The following is a 19,409-nucleotide window of genomic DNA, read 5'->3' on the forward strand; positions in this document are numbered from 1 at the left end:
GGGCAGCAAACATAGCCAAGAATATGTAGATTCCTAAAACTCCTTCCTGTATGAAATCTCAGGCAGCAGCTTGTCCATAGCTAATGAGAAGGAGAAAAAAAAAAAAAAACAGTATAAACAGTCTCTCTCACCTCAATACTTTCTCAACAAATACATTACAAAAATTCATTACCCAGCTGGCCATCCCGCCCAAGTCTTTCTATTTCCCTTCCTCATTCTCTCTGGAATCAGTGCTCTAAATTACTTCTTGAATTCAGGAGATTAGGCTGATCTGTTGTGTTTTATTAGCTGAGATGATTTCATGCAAAAAACTCGTTTAGATCCATGAATGATTATGCCCCTGCAAAGAAGAGGAGCAGCTGTGGGGTCCGATAGACCAGGCTGATCATGGCATGTTGATGGGAGGCTTGCATGGATCACATGCAATTATTTAAAGGTGACCTGCAAATAAGAACTGCAAATTCCATTTCCTGTAGTACAATGTGCCAAATTGTCCCCCACAAGTCAGGCTGAGGGTGCTATTCTGCATGTGAACCATTGAGAGCCTCCCTTTCATTTCATGTCAGGTCCTCTGAACACGCTGGTGGGTTCCCGCTTTGCTGGAACTTCCCAGAAGGCAGGATTTCCTGACATCACACTTCCCAGGGAGCCCCCACTGGAGCCAGGCTCTGGGGCTGTGGATAATGACACTGCTTTAGTGTATAGTTTTCAATGTTTCTAGTGTATTGCCCCAGGGAGACTTGTATGTAGGGCCCTATTGCCCAGCCTGAGTAGCTGGAGAGATGAAAAGGGAGATGAGATGAGCAGAGAGGGAGGAACCCTCTTGCCCAGGTGATGGGTCAGCTCCATAGTCACTCTGCCCGAGGCATGCTGCCCAGGTGGCTGAAATAGCCTATCCGGGCCTGTATGTTAAAACTCATCCCCCGAGATGGGGTGAATGGGAGGCTCTATGCAGTGGTGACTCCAGTTGCCCCCACATCCCCTGCCTACTTCCGCCATTTGCATTTTAGTTCATGCAGTTTATGCCCAGAGATAAGTTTAGTATCTCATTATAAATGGTTATTGATACAGTATCACAGATGTTTCTTGGGGAAAAGCGCAGAGCAAATAGCAGAATCTCCGCCTCAAAGTGCTTACACAGTTTCTAAAGGTGCCAGTGAATACGGCCCAGTATAGTACAGTTCAAAACAAGGATTGAGACCCTGATCCTCCGAGATATGTCTGCACATGAGTAATCTTGTGCATATGAGTAGTACCTCTGAGTCAATGGGACCATTCATGTGCATAAGCGTTTGCACGATTGGTGCCCTAGACTGTAAACGCTTCATAACTGGGGCTCATTTGTCAAACTCGTCTGCAAAACACATAGGTCCTGATTCCGCAAGGTACTTGAGCGTGAACGTATTCTCATTGAAGTCAATGGCACTGCTTGCATGCTTAAAGTCACACGTGTTTAAGTCATTTGCTGCATCAGGCCCCGACCACGCCGTAGTGACCACATATGTGAGGCTGAATAGTAAACAATACCGCAGAGCAAACACCAAGTGGAAAGTGGCTAATGTGATAGAGCTGTTACAGTATATTGAGGCTATCCTCTCTTTGCACAGTATCCATCCTGTAGAAAGATTCAAACGCTATATTGATAAAGCTAGAGTGGATTTTTTGCTTTCAGATGTTAAAGTGAGAACGCTTTATCTCCAACGCTATACGGAACCCTCTTGACAGAAATAATCACTTGGTCACTGTCAGCTTTCGTCGGTTAGTTTACCGTATTCCCAGTCACTGTGAGTTAGAAGAAGTTGCCCTTGAGAATCTGATTGCTAAGAGCGAGTAAACATTTTCTGGAGAAGGGGGAGGCTGAGGCGCCAGTCAGTGAGACCAAAAGAAGAGGTTCTGGAGATTGAGAAACCTGACCTGTTGAGCTGCAAAGATAAGACTGAGCACAGTATGTGTCCTTTGTGCCTTTGGTTAATATTTTTTCTACTTGTTCAAAGGAAATTTAATAAGATTATACACAGGCATCTGCACATCCGGACTTGAGAACATAATTTATCAGAGGCATCTAAAGAACCACCTGTAATTTCATACAAAAGGGGCAGACGCTTTTCAGATGCCCCTGTACATGCAGGTTCTATCCATTACCATAAAAAGATAATTTCTTCATCTAATCCCACTCTAGGAAGTTCCCCAGGTGGCAATTGTTACAATTGTAATAGTAGGAATAATTATTTGTACTGCCTGTTATCAGGTAAAAATGTGTGTGTTCAGAATAAGTGCCTGATCCTGAAAACACACGGGGTCTATTCTCGTTTACAGCTATGTAAAGGAGCTGTAAAGTGGGCATAAATTACATTCACACTCACTTAAAGGCCCCTGTACACTGCCAGAGTGGTATAAAGGGGTCTTAGTGGAGGTAAGAATCAGGTTCTTAATACTGAGAGCACACTTACTACTGTAAATAGTCCCACTGACTTCCATGGGGGTACACAGAGTAGAAAGCACCATGCCTGGTAATATGTGCTTGCAGAATCTACCCCTGAGATTGTTTATGATAGTGACTTTGTTGCATACTTGTTTAAATGCTCCTGTGGCTAATAGAGAAAATTATTAGACTAACTAGTACAAATATCTTCTACTCACCTTTCATCCAAAGGATTCCAAAATGCTTTATATACTGATACTGACACACAACCCAGGACTAGATTCACAAAAGGAGCTGACATCTAGCTGCCACTTCAGATGCCTAAATTCCAGAATCAGGCAGATTCACAAAGCCCCTGCTCAGCTGCTGCCGAATGCTGCAGGTGCCTAAATGTTTGCAGAAGAAGTTCCTCAGGCCTGGGCACATGCACGCTGCAGCTTCACTCTGGCTGTCCTGACAGCTAAGTCTCAGAGCGACATGCATCCGGGGGAAGATAGATGTTCCTCCACCTAACTCACCTGCAGGGCCTGATCCGGTAAGTGTGTTCAGAGCTCATCTACGGGATCGGGCTCCCATGGGCAAACAAACTCACACAAAACGACAGTGGTGGCAGGCCCTACCCCCTCATAACTTTTAACCCAGGGGTTAGGGTACTCAGCTGGGATGTGGGAGACCCCCGGTTCAAGTACCCCCCTCACCTGATGAGGAATTGGGATTTGAACAGGGATTTACCCTCGCTGACATAACTCGCTCAGGTGTGGAATAGTCTAAGTGGAGCTTCCACAGTCTCTTCTGTTGAAGCTGTTCCACTGTGAATAAATAATTTAAAAAGTCAGAGAGAGAGAGAGCTCACAAGCATGAGCAGGGCCAGCTCCAGGCACCAGGCTGTGGGGTCCCATGCGGAGCGGATAAAGCACACGACCAATGTGGTTGCAAGCTGACTCCAACTCTGTTTATTACAAGCTTTCTTTTATAGTCTTTCTTAACATTACATAACACAATTAGGCTATAATTACACATCTACCGATTGGACAAGAAGGAGAATCATGTGTTTATCACATGTATAGCCCCACACCGATTGGTTCAATTGTTCCTTACATAAGGCCTCATCTTATATAACCACCAGGGGGCCTTACATAAGGCCTCATCTTATATAACCACCAGGGGGCCTTACATAAGGCCATGATTTATTGCCAGGCAAGTGTCCCATCGTGACCCTTACCCTCTCATGGAACTTTACATCCCCACACCAGGCAACCAAGCACATGCTTGGGGCGGCACCTGGTAAGGGGCGGCCAATCTTGGGGTGGCAGGGGGGGGCAGCGCGGCGCAGCATTCCGCGGGGGGGCGGGGGCGCTCCGGTGGCGCGGCGCTCGGCGGGGGGCGCTCCGGCGGCGTGGCGCTTGGCGGGGGGGGCGGTGCGGGCCGCGGCGCTCGGGGGGGGTTCTGGCGGCGCGGCATTCCGTGGGGGGGGCGCTCCGGCGGCGCGGCATTCCGTGGGGGGGCGCTCCGGCGGCGCGGCGCTCGGAGGGGGGGCGGCGCGGGCCGCGGTGCTCAGGGGGGGGTCCGGCGGCACGGCGCGGCGCTCGGCGTGGGGGGCGGCGTGGGGTGCAGCGCTGGGGGGGGTTCCGGCGGCGTGGCGCTCAGCGGGGGGGGGCGGGTGTCGGGGGGCGGCGCTTTTTTTTGCTGCTTGGGGCAGCAAAAAAGTTAGAGCCGGCCCTGAGCATGAGAATGACTTAGAATGGTTAGAACACTCGCATCGGAGACCCAGAATCCAGTCCCCCTGCTCCAATGACTTTTTAAATGATTTAGCCACAGTGGAGCAGCTTCAAAAGGAGAGACTGGGGTAGCCCTACATCAGAAGGTCCCACAGCCCAATGGCTAGAATTCTCAACTGAGAGCTGATAGATCTCTGTTCAAGTCCTTTCTCTCCATCACCCACTGGGCTAAAAATTAGGAGGGAGGTCCTCCCTAACCTCTTGCTAAAATGGCATAGGTGCCTACCAAGAGAGGAGTACTTGTTCTCTGTGTATATATATTTTCCTCTGTATATATATATTCACCTGCACATCTACCAATGTGATATATGCCATCATGTGCCAGCAATGCCCCTCTGCCATGTACATTGGCCAAACCGGACAGTCTCTACGCAAAAGAATTAATGGACACAAATCTGACATCAGGAATCATAATACTCAAAAACCAGTGGGAGAACACTTTAACCTGTCTGGTCATTCAATGACAGACCTGTGGGTGGCTATTTTACAACAGAAAAACGTCAAAAACAGACTCCAACAAGAGACTGCTGAGCTGGAATTGATATGCAAACTAGATACAATCAATTTAGGATTGAATAAGGACTGGGAATGGCTGAGCCATTACAAACATTGAATCTATCTCCCCTTGTAAGTATTCTCACACTTCTTATCAAACTGTCTGTACTGGGCTATCTTGATTATCACTTCAAAAGTTTTTTTTCCTCTTACTTAATTGGCCTCTCAGAGTTGGTAAGATAACTCCCACCTGTTCATGCTCTCTGTAGGTGTGTATATATATCTCCTCAATATATGTTCCATTCTATATGCATCCGAAGAAGTGGGCTGTAGCCCACGAAAGCTTATGCTCTAATAAATTTGTTAGTCTCTAAGGTGCCACAAGTACTCCTGTTCTTTTTGCGGATACAGACTAACATGGCTGCTACTCTGAAACCTATATTTTCCTACTGCATCTTCCACGGCATGCAGCCGATGAAGTGGGTTTTAGCCCATGAAAGCTTATGCTCAAATAAATTTGTTAGCCCTGGTCTACACTGGGGGGTGGGGGGAGATCATCGACCTAAGAATAGCGTAGCTGAAGTCGCCGTAACTTAGGTCGACTTACCTGGCCGTGAGGACGGCGGCGAGTTGACCGCTGCCGCTCCCCCGTCGACTCCGCTTCCGCCTCTCACGAGCTGGAGTTCCGGAGTTGACGGGGAGCGTGTTGGGGGATCAATTTATCTGCGTCTAGATGAGACACGATAAATCGATCCCCGATAGATTGATCCCTACCCGGCGGGTAGTGAAGACCTGGCCTTAGTCTCTAAGGTGCCACAAGTACTCCTCGTTCCTTTTGCTGATACAGACTAACACGGTTACCACTCTGAAACCTGTTACCAAGAGAGGGTTTGCAGCTGAGAATCCCAAGCAGAGACAGGTGCCAAACTCACTGAAAGGGGTCTGGCTTAGGACACACCCCTTACTTGGCCATCTCTCATTGGCAAGTTTAGGCAGGGAGCCACCTAGCATGCTGGCTTTTGTGAATCCCATTCTGAGGCTCCTATCTCTCCCCACTCATTGCATAGGGGGCCTGTGCGCCTAACTGAGGCTTTGTGAATCCCAGTGATTTTCTAAGGTACCTAAAAGTTAGGCATGGTGATGCTCAGTGTTGCCACGCCTAAGTTTCTTTGAGAATCTAGCTCCCATTATGTACTGTTCACCCACTCCCCTAAATGCAGCCACAGCTGGGATAGAATACGGAAGCTGTTTAACAGGAGACAACAAAACTGCACAAGAGGCTGGAGTGGAAAGGTTGGCACTGGAGAATATCAGAGTATCTAAAGGCACCTTACCTCTCTTATTGCTAGGCAGTTAAAGACAAGTAATCTCTGTATGAGCTCATTGAGATTCCCTTGGAATTGAACACAGAGGACAAATTGAGGAGAAGACCGAAGTGTCATGTTACAGCACATCACAAAGGAGACTTTTGGATTCATTATTTAAAAGCTCATGTCCCCACTGGGACTCTGAGGATTGTGACCTGTCCTCATTGAGAGCAAGGTGACTGCTTGGTTAAGCACTTTCTTGAGTCAGTTTCTTATGAACCAAAGTCACTTTTCTTTCTATCCCTCTGTCTGGTCACAGGACCGGGAGTCAGGAGACCTGGGTTCTATGCCTTGCCCTGCTGCATGCCCCTGGGCAAGTCATTTCACCTATGCTTCTTCTCCAATTGTTTGTCCTATTTATTTAGATTGTAAGCTCTTAGGGCGGGGTGGTCTCTAACTATGGGTATGTACTGAGCCTAATGGGCCCCTGATTTTGGTTGGAGTCTCAAGGCCAGTGTTTCTCAAACTGGGGTCCGCAGACCCCTGGGGGTCCACAGACCCTGTTGAGAAACTCCTCCCCCTCCCCCCTCCCTCCCAGCACACCAGGGAACAGGCTTCCTACCTGCCCTGGCTCCGTGACACTCCTGGAAGCGGCCAGCATATCCCTGCAGCCCTGGGGGGGGGGGGGGGGAGGGAATCTCCGCACGCTGCCTCCATCCGAGAGCCGACTCGCAGCTCCCATTGGCCAGGAACTGCAGCCAATGGGAGCTGTGGGGGCAGTGCCTGAGGGCAGGGGCAGCGCGCGGAGACCCCCTGACCCCTCCCGCCTACGAGCCGCTGCCAGAGAGATGTGCCAGTCACTTTCAGGAGCCGCCCGAGGTAAGAGCCACATCCCTCACCCCAACCCCCTGCCCCAGCCCAGAACCCGCACCCAAACTCCCTCCCAGAGCACGCACCTCGCACACCCTCCTGCACCCAAACTCCCTTCCAGATCCCACACCCCCTCATGCACCCTAACCCCCTGCCCCAGCCTGGTGAAAGTGAATGAGGGTGGGGGAGACTGAGCGTCAGAGAGAGGGGGAATGGATTGACTGGGGGAAGGAGCCTAGGAGAAGGGGTGGGGCAGGGGCATGGTCTCGGGGAAGGGGGCAAGGCAAGGTCTGAGCGGGAGGCTTGGGGGTCCCTGAAAATTATTAAATCAAAATGGGGGTCCTCAGGTTGCTAAAGTTTGAGAACCATTGCTCTAGGCAATATGAGAATGTAAACAATATTAATAATATCCATTTTCTGTCCATCTAAGGTATTTCAAAAGTGCCCATCACTTTAATATCTAGGCGCCAGGGCCCAAATATTCAAACTTGAGGTCCTATAATTAGGACCTAAATATGTATTTGGGCACCGAAGTAGATGACCAGATTTTCAGAAGTGCTATGCACTGAAGACTTCAATGGGAACTGTGGGTGCTCAGACGCATCTGAAAATCAGCCCTGCTTATTTAAATTATCTAAATAGGTTGATTAACTATAGACACCTAAACAGAAATACTTTGGCTCTTTTTTCCTTACAGTATGGATGATGGTTTTTATATTTGGCATGCAGAGGATGAAGCATTGCATGTTTTGTGAGAGGTGATAAGTTATATTCAATTTATCAAAGAGAAGGTTAACAGGTGACTTGATCATGCTCTGTAAGTATAGCTGTCTGGAAAATGGAATTTCTGTTCCGTGGGAAATTCTGACATTTCAAAAATGTGCTTTTGTTTAGAATCAGAATGAAAAGTTGAAATGTTGAAATTTAACACTGAACAAAATTTCTGAAGTGCATATGTACTCCTTCATAAGCCGAATTTTTTAGTAAAAAAGGGAAGCACCAGAGAAGGGGGTCGGCTTATGAACAGTGTCTCTCCGCTTCTGGCCACGCTGCTCTCCCCCCAGCCTCCCAAGCAGCTGCAGCTCCAGGGCTGGCAGGCTGCAGCCGTGCCACTCGGCCCCATCCCCCAGAGCAGGCTATGGCCACGCCGCCCAGCCCACCAGAGTATGCTGCGGCCGCGCTGCCCATCCCAGCTCACGGGAACATGCTGCGGCCGCGCTGCCCAACCTGCTGGAGCAGCTCCAGCCAGGCCAGAGACATCCTCCCCTGGCCCTCCCCAGATAAGGTGGGAAGGGATGGGATGGGGAGAGTGTGGGGATCCCGGGCTAGGGGTGGGGTCATGTGGGGGGTGGTCACAGGGGTTACTCTCCTGACTCCCAGCTTCTGACCCCCCAAAATTTCCCCACCAGTTGCTGTCCCAGCCCGTCAGGGTAAGCAGCTGGCACGCCGGGACACTTTGTTTACTTAGGTTTAACTCCGTGCCTGCGGACACTCGAGGTAAACAAACCATCTCGGCCCACCAGTGGCTTATCCTGATGGCCCAGGAGCCAAAGTTTGCTGACCCCTGAATTAAAGGGTCAGCTTATGAACAGGTTATAAAAATTTTCCATTTTTACTTATCCATCTTGGGGGAGTCGGCTTATAAACGAACTGGCTTATGACCGAGTACATAAAGTATTTCATTTTGGAAACATCGGAATGACCCTATTGAAACCTTTTATTCCAATAAGATTAGAACATTTTATTTTGACTTTATCCTTTCAACTATATAGTATAGTATAGTATCATATCTGCACATTTAAACTACATTCTATTCTAAAATAAAAGTCTAAATGATAAAGTTGAAACAAAGTGTTCTGACCATATCAAAGTGAAGTGTTTAGATAATTTCCTGTTGAAAATTCCAATGAAATCTATACATTACCACAAAACGTTTTGATTTTCTGATGGGAAAATTGTTCTGTCTAAACATTTTTGACCAACTCTCTGTATAAATGCCTACATGAGGAAAAGATATCTGATAGTTGAGGGCTCTTTTACCTAGTTGACAAAGACATTACAAAATTCAATGGTTGGAAGTTGAAGCTAGACAAACTCAAAATGGATTTAAGGCACACATTTTTAACAGTGAGGCTAATTAATCATTGGACCCACTTAGCTGGTTCTCTATCATTTGAAGTCTTTAAATCAAGCTTGGATGCTTTTCTATAAGATATGCTGTAGTTCAATGTGCAGTTATGACCTCTTATGTAGGGAGTCAGAATGGATGATCATAATGTTCCCTTGTGGACTTCATAAATCTATGAATTTCCTCAGGGATTTGCACATTTTGGTCTTATTTTTAAAAAGTAGTTTATGGCTCTCAATGTTGACTCTTTAAGGCTCTGCCCATCCCGCTGCCAACAGAGGAGTGAGAAGGAAGAAGGTGTTTGCTCACTACGCTTTTCAAATAGGGCTAGATGGGGCATAGACCTGAGCAAGGGTTGGTCTACAAGCTACGTCACCCTACAAGTGTTGAGGCACAATTCAGTCCCTGCTTCCTCTCTGCTGTGGGATAGAGGGTAGTAATTTGCAGCTGGCTTATACCAGTAGCAAATTATGATACCTCCCGTGCCAGCTGAGCTGTGCTGGCCGATGTATTTTGAGAGCGATGGATCCTACGCTTCACCCACCCGCTATCCACCCGCTTTGGAGCGGGAGAAAGGAATAGCCGGTACATGCGCCTCACGTACTCCTGTGTGCCTGGACCTAGGGGAAGGTTTAGTGCAGAGAGGCTAAATGACCTCCTCAGGGTCACACAGCAAGTCAGAGCAGAGTCAAGCAAACAACCCCATCTCCCAGTCCAGCACTCTGACTACTGCTTCTCCCTCCCTATAAGCACAAGGCCAAGAGGTCCAATACCCGTACATCTTTTAAATTAAAATGTGTGTTGTTAGCTATAATGATATTATGAGCCATTCTTATCAAATACAATGCAGCTAGAGTAAATGATTTAATTGTATGGGACCTCTCTGCCACTCACAGCATGCACATAACTCATATTGGCTTTGATGGGAGTTATGTGCACATAACGGTGTGAGAAATGAATAGACTCCTTTGATTACAATAAGGTTATAAGCGGCAGGAGTCCATTATGATTAGCAGTAAAATGAAGAATTTTCCATAAATCACAAATGTTACCTTATAATTTCCATTCTTCCTTATCCTTTTCACTGTGTGCATCTGCAAATTTATATGCAGGCATTTTGGGATGGCCGTAAAAGCCATTCATTGTCCATTAGAACGCACAATGAATTTGCGGATTCTCTCTTTTTTTAATTTCCAGTGGATCAATTTAAAAGGCAACAAAAACCAAAAAATAAAACCCACCTCAAAGTCTAGTAAATTTACTCAATGATATTTGCATGGAGTTTCCAGTTCTGTACCCATAGGCTGAATCCTGCTCAAATTTCCCTCCCTATCCTTAGTGGCTGCATCCTATTCTAAGGGGTCATCTCCCCTCGCCCCAGCACCATCACTGCATAATGCTGATTTTGACAATAAGGAGCATCCCAACCATGCCAGTTTCCCACTGGGCAAATCTCAGAGATTGTTCCCTGTTCTGGAAAGGATGTTAGGATGGTGGATGCAATGAAAGTCCATTTGAATATATGGTTTGTTTTTTTGGGGGAAAGAGGCTCTTCTAGAGCCTGACCCCTCTGTGACCTTAATTTTCACATCTGGTCAATTTTGGAGACAGAATACTGGACTAGATGGACCACTAGTCTGATCTAGCATGGAAGTTTCTATGGTTGACTCTGATCCCTTGCCCTAGAATGGCAATGCAACAGGTGCCTGTGGCTTGCAGGAGTCCAAATGGCCCAGAACTTCCCTGGCAGTTACAGAAGAAATTTCTGCTAGGAAGATGGAATAAAAACTTAACAGTCAAGAACCTTGGCACTACAACTGGAGTTATTTATCCCAGCCAAAGAGCTAGCATTTCTCTCCGGAATTAATATGCAAATGAATATAAGCAACACTTCCCACGAGCAGGTTCAGAATTATGTACTGTGGTATTATGCACTGAACATTTATTGGAACTATTATTAGCCTTGTTGCTGTGGCTTTTGTTTTTCCCATACTGCTTTCGTACAGGCCAAGAGCCCACTTCCACAGGATGACAGAGTTCAGGTGGGGTTCTGGAAAATGGGTCTTGTTCGTTTCCAGGGTTACAAGGCTTTCCCTCGGCCAAGAGGAATCACAATTTACCTCCTTTTAAAAAATCCCACCCAAAACCCCACCAGCTCACTACCACAGCAGTAAAAAGAACGATCCCACACTGAAACAACACATCCCTCATGATAGCAGTGGACTAAACCCCATGCTAAATTACATTCTGTCCAGTGGAAGTCTACAGAGTGTAAAACAGCTCAGGATTGGGTCCAGTGGGATTGTTAATGTAGAGCTGGCTAGTGTGTAATGCATATCATTGTCCTCTAGGATGGACTATCAGATCAGCTCAAGTATACTTGATGGGCCTGATCCATTTCCCATTCAGATATTAATACCCACCTCGTATACCGCACTTTTTATCAGTAGATTTTGAAGTGCTTCACAATCTTTAATCTATTTGTATTCACAACACCCCTGTGAGGTAGGGCAGTGCTGTTACCTCCAACACGAAAACCAAGGACAGGATAGGCCCGTTACTCAAGTGATAGAGGCCTGTGTTGGTTTTTATTTATTTAATTTGAGTAGAAGGTGCTGGGCTCTCTCCTTGAAGTCAGTGGAGTGACTTTGTTATAAGACCAGCATTACGCAGCTGAGAATCAGGTCCCATGTGTGTGAGTGGTGCCCATGCTTGCTTTGTTTAGTGTAGGAGAAGGTGCAAGGTACTGCTATGTGTTATCACTATGTTGAGAATTCTCCCAAGAACATATAAGAATGACCCCACTGTAAAACAAAGTAAGCCATCTCCTTATCACTGCTCCAAACACCTCCAATACCTACTAACCTTGTACATTTGGTGCTTTAATTTTTAAATGGTAAAAAAAAGCAGTGTAAGGGGTCGGACTCACCCCTGCGGCGCCTCCTGCTGGTCATCTGGGGAATCAGCTCAATCCAGCCCAGAGCACCCTCTGCAGGCCAGTGATCTGCCTTGTCCTTCACACTAGCTCCCCGTGTCCCTCCCAGGACCCCGGTGCCCCTTGCTCTGGGTGCTGCCCCCTGGCAGTACCCACACACGCTGGGTTTCCCCTCCCAGGGGAACCCCCACCCACTAACCCCACCTCGCCTCAGAATAAGGCTACTGCCAGTCACCATCTAGCCCCACACCGAGGGGCAGACTGCAGTATCAGCCCCTCATCACTGGCAGGGTTGGGTTTGGACCTGCTGCCTTGGCCTACACCTGGGTTGCCCTCTACAACCCCCAGTACCCCTTGACCCAATGCTAGGCTGCAGCCTGGGGCTTTCCAGGCTGGAGCTCCCCAGCCTTTCCCCAGCCCTGCTCCACCCAGGTACTCTGTGTCTAGCTCCCTGCAGCCAGGCCCTTCTCTCTCTGAATGCAGAAAGAGACTGCTGAGCTCCTGGCTCCCAGTCTTTTTATACAGGCCAGCTGAGGCCTGATTGGGGCGTGGCCCAGCTGCGGCTACTTCCCCAATCAGCCTGGGTAGCTTTTCCCACAGCCCCAGCCCTCTGCAGGGCTGGCTTTAACCCTTCCCAGGCAGGAGCGGGTGTCCACCCCGCTACAAACAGAGTTTTATCATTGCTTCATGTTTGGTTGCATTTCTCTCGCTAGAAGAATTAGAATCCCAGAAACAAAACAATATGTTCTGCGTATATTACACTATAACACATATTAATAAAGTATAATGAGGAGTGGCAGCTACCACTATACTTAAGGTGGTAAAATTCCATTATAAAGCTGTATTTTCAGATGGTCCTAACTCATGAAACATCCACTTTCTGGGCTAAATTTCTCCATTCTTGGTGAATGGTTTTGGAAAGTTTGCATGGAAATGATTCAGGCTCTTTCTGAGTGAGAATGAGAACACAATACGGTTTTCTCCCTTCTTCCTGGTGACCCTTTACGGTAGCCCTTCTTGCCAAAATGGCTGACATTTGAAAGTCGCAATTTGGCCCGGCAATAGCGCTGACGGAGCTGCAGTGCCCTGCCTTATTATGGAGGAGATTGGTTTGTATTTGACCGAGTTATGAGTATTTGAAAATCTCATGCGGAGCATGCATTCTAGCGGGTATATTTTGCTAAGCTCATTAAGGCCCTGATCTTGCAAAGACGTGTTTAATTGTATACACTGTGAGCAGTCCCATTGACTTCAACAGGCTACTACTCCCAACGCAGAAAGTTAAGCATGTGCATAAATCTTTGTAGGATCAAGGTCCCGATGTGTAACACTGCAGGTATCTGTTAAATTAATTTAGGTACACAGTGAATTGGCTGCTCCCCAGAATGGCTCTAACCAAGCTGGACAATTTTGGAAAACCCCAAATCTGGTCAAAATTAGCTTCCTCTTTCTGCTGCTTTTATCACCCAGAAAGCCCCTTTAGGGAATATGTCCAGGTCAGGGGGTCAAGTAGTCCTTACTTTTATTCCAGCCTTTTCCACTAAAATTGGCCTTCATAGTCCACTACAATTCCCAGCCCTTGTTTGTTGAGGCCTGACCAAGATGTAGCCTAAAAGGTTGGAGCTGGAAAGCTGCGGCTTGTCGTGCAAGTTGGCTTCACACAGCAGCAGTGCTCAGCCTTGTTCCTGAGGAAAACTCTTGCCATTTGACAACGTTGTGAGCATCTGAAAATCACTGAGCCGGTGCACTGAGCATTTTGCAAAGCTGATTAAATCCTAACAAAGGGCTAGATTGTACTAGTAGCATGGAGTCCCTAGCAAAAGACAAAGTGGAGTCGCAGTAGCCCAGGAAAAGCACTGGGAGACAAATGTGCATTATTCCTTCCAACTTGCATTGCCTTGTTTTTATCAAGGTTACATTTCATCTGCCATTGTGCTGCCCAGGCATCTAGCTTCGGCCAGACCTTTACAGCCTTTGCTAGTCTCGACTAATGTCGGTAATATTGTGCCATCTGCAAATTTTGTAACCACTCAGGAAAAAGACCTGGTTGTCACTGTGAAATATCTGCTCAGTGTGCAGCAGCAGCAGTCAAGAAGAGCACACCACATATTAGGCTGTATGAGGAATGAGACAGAGACTAATCTTCACAATAATAAACGAGAACAAAGGAACAGCCAATGAAACCGAAAGGCTACAAATTTAAGACCGATAAGAGGATCTATTTTTGACACAACTCCTGGAGCCCAAGAGCTCAGGATGGTTAAAAAAAAAGAGGATTAGACATTTATAAGGATAGCAAGAACATCCCCAGTTATGTGACGTAGGTAGGAGAAAAATGATATGGGATATAAGCCCTCATGCTTCAGGGCATAAGCTCACCTCTCACTGACAAGGGTTAGGAAGAAACTTCTTTGATGAGCATGTTGTTCTATAGTTGCCCATTCCTGTGATTCTTGCATCTTCCTCTGAAGCATCTGACACCAGTCACTCTCAATAGACCACTGGTCTGATTTGCTGTGCCAATTGTTTTGTTCCAAATAGAGCTGTCCTGGATTATTCTAAGAGTGGAATGAGTATAAATATACAAGAACAGAAGAAAATATTACCAGATCCCACACATGTGTATATAAGGCTGTAAGAAAAAAATCCGATATTATATTCTATTTGAGAAATAGTATATCATGTGATGAAAAACCATGTCATACTGCAGATAAGGGCCACTCTACCTTGAATGGTCCCTTACAATATGTGCTAATTATGTATGCTAAACAATCTGTTCCATCTTGCATTTAGCTGTGATGCAGGGAGTTCCTTTCCAAGACCTGAAGAAGAGCTTTGTGTGGTGGAAAGCTTGTCTCTCTCACCAACAGAAGTTGGTCCAATAAAAGCTATTATCTCACTCACCCTGTCTCTCTACAGATAAGGGACACATTTATGGTCATGTGGGCAACCTTACATTTGACATAGCCAGATTTTACATTGTTTAACTATGTAATGACAATGTTGTGTTACGACATTTTTTGTGACAATAGCTAAGGCTACTAGTAAATTAGCAAATTCTCCAACATGTGGTTCCATCACATCTTGGAGAGTGATAAAGGTGCCACCTCCTATCCTCCAAATAATGTTCTGACTGCCACATAGATGTGATCACACTGCTCCCGTTTATAACGTTAGAGCTGTTCTTCCCACGGCTTTGCTATCAGCAGCATGTATCTTCACCCTCTGCCAGGAGACTGGGACTATCAGCAGGACTGGAAACATGCTGTACCACTGCAGTCCTGTTGTGTTGTAAAGGGGGTGGATCTCTGAGGTGGGGGATACCAGAGAGTCTAGTCGCACACTGGAGTTTGTTTCTGATGTAAGGGGTGGAGCTCAGAGATGGCATTAGAGGGTTTGCAGCACAGTTATGTTGTGTGGGCTTGATCCAGAGTCCATGAAAGTAAATGATAAAACTCTCATTGTCTTCTATGGGCTTTGGATCAGGCTGTAGAGGAGCTCCAGGAACGTGGGACTGGTACTGCAATGCGGCTGAGCTGTAAAAGGATGGTGCTTTAGAATTCTGGCAGCGCAGGGCAGGATGGGTATTAGAGCTGGTCTCAAACATTTCAACATTACAGTTTTCTGTAGGAAAATGCAGTTTTGCCAAAATCAAAATGCTTTGTGGGAACGGTTAGATTTTGATGCAATTTTCAATGGAAAAAAGTTGAAACAAATAATTTGTAATTGATAGTATCAAAATAGTTCATTTTGGTAAGGTAAAAATGTTTCATTTTGACTTTATTTTGACCTTTATATTATATTAAAACAATATTTTCCAATATTTTCTTTATTATAATTAATCGTTGCTAATTTATATACAACGTTTAATATTTTGTATTATAATGTTTTGACATTATCAAAACAAAGCATTTTGACAGTTCCACATTGAATTTTTTTTTTTTTTTTTTTAATTTTCATTGCATGGTAAATTTCAAAATTTCAGCTTTTTATTCTGATTTGGAACGAAAACAAAATTCGAAATCTCTGAATTTCCTGTGGAATGCAAATTCTGATTTCCGACTAGCTGTAGGGGCTATTCTGTAAAGGGGGCGGGAGATAAGGAGTCAGTACTCTAGAGACAGTGGAGACTGGATTGAGTGGCAGTACTCTGTAGAGCTCAGGATGCTTGAAGGAGGTAGTGCTACAGAGGCTGGGAATGATGATGATGGTGATGATGATTCACTGTTTACATAGCTCTACAGAGGTGCATGGTGCTGGGTATCAGCGGGGCAGGTAGCACATCGCAGCTCAGTCATGCAAGGTAATGTGAACAAATGAAAGAGGCATTCAGTTTTACTCCATATTCTGTCCTACGCTGCCCAGTGACAGTAAGTCTCCCATTGACTCTAGAGTAACAGGGCAGGACTGCAAAAGGAAACAGATCCTTGTACATAATATGTTGCCCCTGAGCCATATAGCTCCTAATGGGGGTGAGTGGGAGAAGGGATCTGTGCAGATGTAGTAGGTATGTGACGGGATTGCTCTGAGCTAATGAGGCACATTTTTCATAATTCACAAATGACAGTTTGCTCTCCATTGCTCGCACTTAACTAGGAAGCTGGAGATATTGGTGCATTACTGAATGCCAGCTCTTACCTCACAGAAGGGAAGCAAACCGATTCCTCCTTGTTCTAATCAATCCAAAGAGCTTGAGGTTACCAAAGCCAGCCTATCCGAACAAAAGGCAGTTGTTTACCACACATGCCTGTAATTCCATCAAGGGTTCAAAGGACGCAAACATCCTTTTTGTGGTTTATGGCATCATCAGAAGGGTTCTGATCTGAATGAGAACAGGACCCTGTGATGGAATAATAGCCTCATAGTTTATAACTGCTTGTTATTTGTTTGCTCTATAAATGTTAAAATCCATTCATACAGAATCCAGTGTGAGTATGGGTGCAGTGCGGAGGACAAGTCAGTGGGTGTTAGCTTGGGGAAGAAGGAATGCAAAACAACCTGAATCTGAGATGAACAGAAAGGAGAGGAACATTTTGGACCTTGCTATCTGCAACTTGTTGCTGCAGATTTTCCAAAACTTTGAAGAACTAGTAGAGATGTTTTGGCCAAGCTCCAGCCGAATTTAATCACCCAAGGCTTCTCTAATATTTTCTAGGCTCAGTGGGCTATAGAAAACTGTCATTAAACATGCAAAAGCAACACTGGTGCTTACTTTGCAAGGAACAAGAGACCTTATGGAGAGAGACCACCCTTTGGGCACTGCAGCACATCAGAGACCAGATTAGCATCTCCTTTTGCAGTTGCTACTCTGGCCTGGAGAGTTTGTTAATTGGCTAGCAGTGTTAGCATGCTGGAAACATCAGTGTGTTGTCATGAGTATATTCACAAGTGTGACTATATCATGTGTTTACAGGATGGAAATTAGTTGACTATCACTGATATTCCGCTCTTGCAGTGCTGATGCCACAAGTGACGTCACTTTCCAGCAAGATGGTTACAGTAACAGAGACCACTGGAGTCAGTGGTCATGTGATGGGGTATCTAACTTCAAGGCCCTAACCCAGGGCATATGACTGGGGGCAGGAGAAAAAATTCACCTGCAAAACCTCCAAAATAACACATTTTCAGTAGAAAAATTCAATTTGAAAATATAATTCACAGCTTTTACATGGCAATAAACACTTCCCAGAATGCCATGTGGGGCAAAATGGGAGCAGCTTTCCTTAATCCTATCCTTTCGTGTTCACAGCTTGATAGTTCCTCTTTGAAAAACACTCAGGTGAGAATGAAAGTGGTTAATAATCATTCTCTCCTTGCAGGAGTTATTGCAGTAGGTGCTTAGGAATCAGTGTTAAAGACCCACCATGTCTCACAAATGGAAAACGAAGGATGTGGAGCATTAGTTTTCTCTTTGGCAGTGTCAGCCAATATTTTTAAAGCTATGACAGTGCTCCTCCCTCGCAGCTCCCCACAGAGAAGGAAAAGATGGTTTTAGCCCATGTCTTTTCCACAATTTAGAAATTACTGCTGTCTCCGGGAGGTTTCTGGGCTCGCGCATAAGCTCCTCAGTTACAACACCTTACATAGACCTCCCTGAGGTAATGAAACCAATCTAGTTTCCGTGATAGTGATAGAGCTTGTGAAATTAAGCATTAGACACTAGGATTAAATCAGATCTGGGTGCGTTAGCCTACATGCATACACTCATCTTCAATGCAGTTTCCTTGTGGAGCACTGCATTTCAGGAGACCAAACAATTAGGGCTGTTTCTTTGAGAGCCAGGTTCCTAGAGACTGAGGGTGAAATTTCTCTCTCTCTCTCTCTCAGGGTTTTATACTGCCACCCATCACTGTAGTCTCAGTGTGCCTTCCACATAAAATCAGTAGCAGTAGTGAAGTCCCTAGTGGACTTCATGGAGACTCTGGCACTTCTTCCTTTTTGGAGACAAAGCTCTGCCTGAGGTTGGTTTGGTTTTTTTGGCAGGGATGGAATTGGCAGAGGTTTGGGAATAAAAGGGGTGTTTGAATTGTAAGCATCACTTATGGTGGAAAGGCTTTCTCAAGGAGAAAATCTTTGCAGTGTTTCCTAAAATGGTCAGACTCTAGATTCACCTGATCCCCACTGGAAGATTGCTCTCGATCTCTCCCCTCCCCAACTGATAATGTTTTGTCCCAGTCTCTCATGAGCCTTGTCCTGGCCTTTGTGATCTGCTCTGTTCCAGGGGAGCACAGCTATCATAGTGGTTCATAGATCAAAATTTGGTCTCTGGCGTAGCTGTGGCTTGATCCATTAATTGCTTTGAAAATTAGGCTGGCACCAGCAGCTGACTGGGAGCCAGTGGAGGGACTTGAGCACGGGGCTGATGTGCTGGCTGCAGCCTGAGCCATGGAGAAGGCAGGCAGCCCATTCTGTACCAGCTGGAGCCTCTGCGTCGTCTTCACATTCAGTTTCAGGCACAATGAATTGCAGTAATCAAGTTTGAAGGTGACAATTCATGGATTGCAGTGGCTAGGTATGGCAAGAAGGGACAAAGTCTCCCAGCAAGCTGGAGGTGAAAGAAGGCGTTTTTGGAGACTGGTGCTACTAGGTCATTGGGGCTTAGCAAGGGGTCACCCAAGACCCTGAGGCTGTGCACAACCTTGACTTACACCAGCAGAGAATTGGCCCCAAAACTCTGGCAGGAGGGTCATTTTAATAGAAAGCTCTATTGCATCATGAAGCACCTCTGCCTCATGACTGGCTTGGATTCTGAACACTACAGATGCTCCGTCTGTGGCAGTGAATGAAATATAACCTGCAAGGCAGTATGTACTGGAACGGCTCTAAAAGTGGATAAATATGTTGATTATACATAGTCATATAGATGGATATAGTCATGGATATCAGACCCAGCAACATAGGGTGTCATATCATCAAATCTCATCATAAGCTAAGGAAGGTTGGGCATGGATAGCACTTGAATGGCAAGCATTTA

The sequence above is a fragment of the Emys orbicularis genome, chromosome 1, assembly GCF_028017835.1.
Source record: "Emys orbicularis isolate rEmyOrb1 chromosome 1, rEmyOrb1.hap1, whole genome shotgun sequence".
Taxonomy (NCBI): Eukaryota; Metazoa; Chordata; order Testudines; family Emydidae; genus Emys; species Emys orbicularis.